Source organism: Lipotes vexillifer, unplaced genomic scaffold (assembly GCF_000442215.2).
Source record: "Lipotes vexillifer unplaced genomic scaffold, Lipotes_vexillifer_v1.1 scaffold341, whole genome shotgun sequence".
Lineage (NCBI taxonomy): Eukaryota > Metazoa > Chordata > Mammalia > Artiodactyla > Lipotidae > Lipotes > Lipotes vexillifer.
This window is the reverse complement of record NW_006797957.1, coordinates 1,553,151-1,561,512: the sequence shown is the minus strand read 5'-3', so window position 1 is coordinate 1,561,512 and position 8,362 is coordinate 1,553,151. Positions and strand designations below refer to the sequence as shown.

The window sequence follows — 8,362 nt, the reverse complement described above, 5'->3', positions numbered from 1 at the left end:
CTAGAACAAAAAATTTCACAATTTGTATGGAAACACAAAAGACCCCGAATAGCCAAAGCAATCTTGAGAAAGAAAAAACAGAACTGGAGGAATCAGGCTCCCTGATTTCACACTATACTACAAAGCTACAGTAATCAAGACAGTATGGTACTGGCACAGAAACAGAAATATAGATCAATGGAACAGGATAGAAAGCTCAGAGATAAACCCACACACATATGGTCACCTTATCTTTGATAAAGGAGGCAAGAATGTACAATGGAGAAAAGACAGCCTCTTTAACAAGTGGTGCTGGGAAAAATGGACAGCTACATGTAAAAGAATGAAATTAGAACACTCCCTAGCACCATACACAAAAATAAACTCAAAATGGATTAAAGACCTAAATGTAAGGCCAGACACTATCAAACTCCTAGAGGAAAACATAGGCAGAACACTCTATGACATACATCACAGCAAGATCCTTTCTGACCCACCTCCTAGAGAAATGGAAATAAAAACAAAAATAAACAAATGGGACCTAATGAAACTTCAAAGCTTTTGCACAGCAAAGGAAACCATAAACAAGATGAAAAGACAACCCTCAGAATGGGAGAAAATATTTGCAAATGAAGCAACTGACAAAGGATTAATCTCCAAAATTTACAAGCATCTCATGCCACTCAATATCAAAAAAACAGGGGGTGGTGGTGTGATGAATTGGGCAATTGGGATTGACATGTATACACTGATGTGTAGAAAATTGATGACTAAAAAGAACCTCTGAGACATATAAATATATATATCAAAAAACAAACAACGCAATCCAAAAATGGGCAGAAGACCTAAATAGACATTTCTCCAAAGAAGATATACAGATTGCCAACAAACACATGAAAGGATGCTCAACATCACTAATCATTAGAGAAATGCAAATCAAAACCACAATGAGGGTAGTAGAGGTGTAGAATTGGTGGGGTGGGATGAACCGTGCTCCTGGTGGAAGCAGAAGAGCAGAGTGGGAACCATCGCCAGTACAGTGGTAGCAGTTGGACTGACCATTGCTGCTGCAGGATTTGCAGCCCGTTACACTTTGCAAGACTTGAAGCATATGGAGCCTCAAGTGAAACAAGTTTTTCAAAGTCTACCGAAATCTGCCTTCAGTGGTGGCTGTTACAGATGTGGGTTTGAACCCAAAATGACAAAACAGGAAGCAGCATTAATACTAGGTGTAAGTCCTACTGCCAATAAGGGAAAACAGAGATGCTCATTGACAAATTATGCTTTTAAATCACCCAGACAAGGGAGGATCTCCTTATATAGCAGCCAAAATCAATGAAGCTAAAGATTTACTAGAAGGTGAAGCTAAAAAATGAAGTAAATGTATGATGAATTTTAAGTTCTTACTCATTTATGTATATGAGTATTTATGTATATGCTTTTTATAATAAAATGCCTCAAAGCTGCACATTTTAAAAATTGGCATAAGCTAAATCAAAGCCTTCATATAAATTTGAGGATTTAAAATCAGATTATAGAATATTTGTAGGTTAATACTCAATAATTATGGATAAATGCATGCCATTTGAAGTGTTGTTCATTAAAAAAAAAAACACACTACAATGAGGTATCACCTCACATCAGTCAGAATGGCCATTATCAAAAAATCTACAAACAATAAATGCTGGAGAGAGTGTGGAGTAAAGGGAACCCTCTTGCACTGTTGGTGGGAATGTAAATTGATACAGCCACTATGGAGAACAGTATGGAAGTTCCTTAAAAAACTAAAAATAGAACTACCATACACCCAGCAATCCCACTACTGGGCATATACCCTGAGAAAACCATAATTCAAAGAGAGTCATGTACCACAATGTTCATTGCAGCTCAATTTACAATAGCCAGGACATGGAAGCAACCTAAGTGCCCATCGATAGATGAATGGATAAGGAAGTTGTGGCACATATATACAATGGAATATTACTCAGCCATAAAAAGAAACTGAGTTATTTGTAGTGAGGTGGATGGACCTAGAGTCTGTCATACAGAGTGAAGTAAGTCAGAAAGAGAAAAACAAATACCGTATGCTAACACATATATATGGAATCTAAAAAAAAAAAAAAAATGGTTCTGAAGAACCTAGGGGCAGGACAGGAGTAAAGACGCAGAGGCAGAGAATGGACTTGAGGACATGGGGAGGGGGAAGGGTAAGCTGGGATGAAGTGAGAGAGTGGCATGGACATATACACACTACCAAATGTAAAATAGCTAGTGGGAAGCAGTCGCATAGCACAGGGAGATCAGCTCAGTGCTTTGTGACCACCTAGAGGGGTGGGATAGGGAGGGTGGGAGGGAGGGAGAGGCAAGAGGGAAGAGATATGGGGATATAGGTATATGTATAGCTGATTCACTTTATAAAGCAGAAACTAACACACCATTGTAAAGCACTTATACTCCAATAAAGATGTTTAAAAATATCTATTAAAAAAAAACTTAGTGATCTAAAGTACTAATCTATTTTTATTGCTTGTGAGTATATGAGTGTTCTGAGTAGTTTTGTGATGTGGGCCTGACTTGACTGATCTCAGTTAGGTGTGTTCATACATCTGCCATCTTCCCAATCATTCTACCACAACACCTCAGCATAAATGTCCTGCTGCCAGATAAGGCCAAGCAAAGAAAAAGATAATCTTTTTGCCTGGTCTTATGGGCAACACTATCATAATTCCAAGTCCCTAAGCTCCCTACACTTTAGAAATTTAAAATCATCATTCAGCCTATCTCAAAATTTCAGCATTATCTCAATTTTTGTTTTCTCCTTATCACATCCTGCCCAGCCTCTTGGAATCGTTTCTTTACAAACCTCCACATTTCCAGGGATCCATCCTCCCTACATTCCCCTCCTGTGAGAGTCACTTTGACCCTCTTAGTCTCTGGTAAAAATCTCTGCTCTTGCTCCTGTCCCTCCACAAACATTTGCATACATATGCACAGGTTGGTGTACCACATCTTAAAATTAGAAGGAAAGGGGAATCAATAGCAGAATGTTTTAAAAAATGGAAGATAAACAAAAAAATAAAAATTAAATTAAATGACACAATAGTTGAAATCCATTTTAACTATTTCTTCCAATTGAGCCAAATCCTGGAAAACTCTGAAAATGACATATTTACCATCTTCAGTCCATTCACTCATGCTGTATATCCATCGCTGACTACTTATAATAAACATACACGATTGTTGGAAAACTCACAAATCCAGACCGTGTTGATATGGCTACTGTCAAAATTAATCATCTTCTCAAGCAACATAGTTTTCCCTTTGTTAACTTCATTAGAGCCCTTGAGCAAAATAAAATGTGCCCGGATTTTCAAAAGTATGTCTGGAAATTTTAACAAGACCCAAAGTCAGTCAGTAATTTCTGGATCTAAAGTCTGTAGTTGAGGTATGATGTCCTATTTGGCTAAAAAAGGAACCATTTTTCATGAATTTGCTCACATTTATTTTCAATCCTTGCTTGCTGTTTTGCCAAAAATGGCTGCATCTCTAACCTTATCTCTTTTTAAGCCCATTTCTAGAAGGCAAGGGCTTAGTCCTCACCACACCTCTCTTCTCCCAGCTTCCCCACAATGCGTGGCAGGTAGTTGGAACTTAATAGGTATTTACTCTTTATAATGATAGTGTGGAGTTCATTTCAGACAGACCACCCTTTTGTCAGTGGACTTCACAAAAGCAGAAGCTTATAATAGAAAAGTGCGGTCTTTTGAACATCTGGAATAAATGCCAAGACACTGGTCTAAACACTCTTCTCTGGAGATTCAGATTTCTTTGAAGCTTGTATGTGTGTGGTTACAGCTATTGTTCTTGAAAAACCAATGTCTGATGCCTTTTCTTTGGATTCGTTTACACTCATAGCCTTAAACTAAATTTAAAACCTTAACAGCTGCTCCCTATTCTTCGTTTGAAACTTCAGTTCCCTTTACACTTTAAACTTATTCACCCTGTGTCTTTTACAGCCTCATCCTCCAGGTCTCACGGCCAACACTGAAGATCCTTGGAGGGAGGACCCCTCATCCCACTGATTTTGTTTAGCATGAGACTAGCTCTTTGCCCTCTGTTTTCCATGGCTCAGTCATTCTAAACCATCATATGTCATCGTAAACACTGCTTCCATCTATATACTTTCAGGTACCCTGTGTCCACTCTTGGGGGACCACTCAATCCTCTTTGGTTTTCTTCAGTTACTGAATCCGGCCATTGATATCTAGTTTTCTCTCCTGTTGCCAGTATGGAGCCAATCAGACCAGAGAATCATATTAACCAAACAAGAGGGTAGCGCCAGAGTTAGAAAGGGCTGAAGTTCTCAGGTTGATTTCCTTTTATATCTCCCCATTCATAACGTATAATTCCTAGTAAGTGGACTTCAAGCCCCATATTTCACAAAGTTCCCTCTGACACAGTTCACCTCAGTGCTCTCCTCTCGTCTTTCCCACAAACTCTTGAGGCCCTAGAAAGTCTTCTTTCAATCCATACAGACAAGCAGTTCCACTTATTAGTTGGATCCAATGCCAAGTTACTTTTCTGAAACACTTTCAGTCTGCATTATAAGCCAACACTCCCACGAGAGCTGGCCTGCTTCCTTCCCACACTGATGGTGTGAGGAGGGGAAAAAAAACACCCCACACATCAGAGAACAATCCCGCTCAGGTCTGGGATTGGTTGAGAGATAAGGCAGGGTGTGGTTCTGAGCCAGCTGCTCAGCTCTTCCACCTATCCTTTTTACACTACAAAGTGGAATAAATGATGAACAGGAAAATTAAGCAAATCAAACAAAATGAATGAAATGAGCTTGTCTGTCCACATGCTAATCCACAAGGTGATAGGGAGCAATTTCAAATCAGATGTGAGCAGTAGCCAAAACTATTAGTAGGTTGGGAAATGCAGTGCATCAAGGGTCAGATTTATAGAACAGTACTCTTTCGCCAAACCTCTGAAATTCTAAACAAAAATAACAATCAGATACATTGAAAAGACCAACCCAAAGCATCTGGTTTCCTTAGATGGTGTACATAGCAGGAGAAATGTTGGCAGCACATTTGATTACCATAAAAGAGACAGTTATGCAGAAACCACATTAGAGTAAACTCAACCAAAACAAAGTCAAATGTTTGAACTGTTTTGAATAAATTATGGTAGAGACTTAAAAAAGGGTCTAGCCTGGATTAATGAGAAATGCAAATGAACTGGCTCAGAAGCAAACCGGCTTCCCCTGTGTTGTGACCCTTTGCCCCTCAGATCTGGGGGTGAAGTAAATACCTGTCATCTATAGAACTGCTCAGAGGCACATCACATCCACATGATGGGTGGCTTGAGCCAAGCATGTTAACCGTTTCCAGAGAAGTGATAAGTCAGCCTGATGCTGAAGTGTGTCTGCTGATCCCCCTTAACTGCCAGCTCCACGCCCCCTATTCCTTTCAATGAAGAACTACATGGACCAGCTGGTTTTGATCATTTCATCCATGGCAAACACTGTGAGAGACACATCCACTTTGGTGACACAACGTATATACATTTACACAAATATATTTGCACACGGTTTTTCTCTGGGTCGTATATATGTCTATTTATTGTCTAGGGTTGGCCATAGCCTTCAGTCAGTCTTTCAGAGTGTCCTCTTATGACAACAAAACCTTCCCTAATTTGGGTTCTCGGCAGCTGAATCCAACCACCATTGGAAACGAAGCTGCTGGGCTTTAAAAAGCCCGGCTCAACCAACTGGGCTTTCCAATTAGCAGGTCATGGAAAATGATACAGCCAATTTTCTAAGGGACTCTGATGATCCCTGGAGACCCTTCCCTTTAAGCCCCTCTTAGCATTACTTTGCTAAAAGAGATGATCGAGAAACGAATACCATCTTGAGAATATGTGAGTGGTTCTCATCACACTCTCCAGATCCTGTCTAGAGTAGGAGCAAAGACTCAATGATTTGTGGGCTTGGAGTATCAACGAATCAGAAGAATCTTCCCTAAACTGATATTAACGAAAAGAATAGAGGAGAAGTATGAAATGAGGTTGACAAGATGACTGGGAGTCTTGGTTATGGCTCTGCTTTGTGGTCAGGGGAACAAGCTCTGAGTCATAACTTTGCTGATAGGGAGTTGTTTTCATGAGGGCACTTTAAGTGAGCTACTCCCTCTCCCCAGAGAGCCAGACTGCCTCATGCCAGGGAGCCAGCACCACCCCTGCTACTTGTACTGTCCAGTGCCTGAGGCTGAAAAATGTGAGGCAGCTGGGGGAGATGAGAGCCAGGCATCCTTCTACTTATTTGTTTAACTACTCTGCTGGCCTGGGTGCAATCACACGGTTTTCCATTTACATGATCTGCTAATTGGAAAGCCGTACCTGCCCAGCATTGGCCCATGCTTAGAGGCCCTAAATGCTGGCCCTGGCTATTTCATTCCAAATATGCCCTGGATGCCAAGAGTGATCAGGAAAAACATTTGAGAACAGTGTTGTCAGACTTTAGCATGCAGAAGTCTGGTAAACTGGATAAAACACACGTTCTCAGGCCAACCCCAAAAGATTCTGATTTAATAAGTCTGGGGTAAGGTCTGAGAATCTGCATTTCTGAAAAGAAGTTGCATTTCTAACAACAAAGTAACGCTGATGTTGTTGGTCTGCAGATTTTACTTTGAGTAATGTACTGCCTTTGAGAGAGTTGCTATAAGAGGCCAAGTCATTACTTTCTTTTCAATCAAGTCAATAATAGATGTTAATTGGAAACTAACTTCCCCAGGTAAGAAGAAAGGAATCTGTGGTCCTTCACGTTGAAATATTTTTCTTTCCCTCTCACTACTTATCAATCAATGCCTAGGTTGAGTGCCTCTGAGCCCTCAACCAGATGCTCCAACCTACACTAACATCTTCCTTATCTAAACTTCTATTACACTTCAACGTAGGATTGCCTACTTTTGTTCCTAATTTTTCACTAATTGTTCCTTGTATGTGAATTTTGTCATAGATCTAAACTCTAATGCAATTGGACAAAGGCCCTCTCAACACTCACAGAGCAAGGAGAAGACATAATGTTCTTTAAAATGAATTTCAAAGATCAAAGCAGAGCTAAATTAGTGTGCCTGTGAATGTAAGAACAGGTAACATTGGAGAGCTGTGATCATAAAGAAGTCATCAGATCAATTCATCACCATGTCATTTTGGCTGTGGTTCTAAATTATTTCTGTTCAAAGTGTCTGGCACAAGATAAAGACTCTGCTGTGTGGAACAGTAAATGACTTACCTTTTCCGATATTTTTTTCTAGACAGGAATTAGTTTAAACTGTGTCCAAGATGTTCCCAGATTGGATGTTGCTGCATGAAACAGATTAAAAAGTAATATGGTGAGGTCTATGGAATGGCCATGTGAGGAGTGCCAAAGACCCTCTCCCCAGGGAAATACCATTTAACTACTAAAAATTATAAGAGAACAGCCATTTAAAGTCTCTGAAAATTTTCCTAAGGACACACATCAAATGGAGAGACAGCCATTTAAGAAAATCTACTAAATCTTAATATAATATAATATGTATATTGTAAGTCCTAGAACAACCACTAGGAAAATAATTCCAAAAATATAGTTAAAAATCATTAAAGGAATTAAAATGTTACACTAGAAAAGATTCATTTAATACAAAAGAAGGTAGCAAAGGAGAAACAGGGGAACAAAAATATGTGAGACATAAAGAAAGAAAAAAGCAAAGTGACATAAGTCCAAACATACCAACAGAAACACTAAATATGAATAGACTATACAATCCAATCAAAAGGCAGAGATTATCAGACTGGATAAGAAACAAGAGTCAACTATATGGTGTCCACAGGAAACACATATTAGATTCAAAGATACAAATACGTTGAAAGTAAAAGAATGGAAATACAGTGGATGTATCATGCAAACAGCAACCATGAAAGAACGGGAGTGGCTGTACCAATATCAGACAAAATAGACATTAAAATAAATAATGTCACTAGGCTATAAGATTAAAGATGTATTTTATAATATATATCTTTTACAATATAAAAGGGTAAATTTTATAATGATAAAATTATCAATTCATCAAAAAGATATGGCAATTATAATCCTATATGCAACTAAAAACAATGCCTCAAAATACAGAAGCAAAAGTTAACAGAATTGGAGGGAGAAAGATCATTCAACAATAACAGTTGGAAATTTCAACACCCCAAATTCAATAATAGATATAACAACCAGAGAGAATATTGACAAGGATATACAAGACTTGAACAACACTGTAAACCAACTAGACCTAACAGACATCTAAATAACACTCCACCCAATCACAGAAGAATATATATTCTTCTCTAG

At 38.9% G+C, this 8,362-nt stretch overlaps 1 pseudogene; it reads left to right on the top strand.

Annotated features, from left to right (window-relative positions):
- The first annotated feature begins 926 nt into the window (after positions 1 to 926).
- LOC103077061 (mitochondrial import inner membrane translocase subunit TIM14 pseudogene) lies at positions 927 to 1,355 on the top strand (annotated as a pseudogene).
- The last annotated feature ends 7,007 nt before the right edge of the window (positions 1,356 to 8,362 follow it).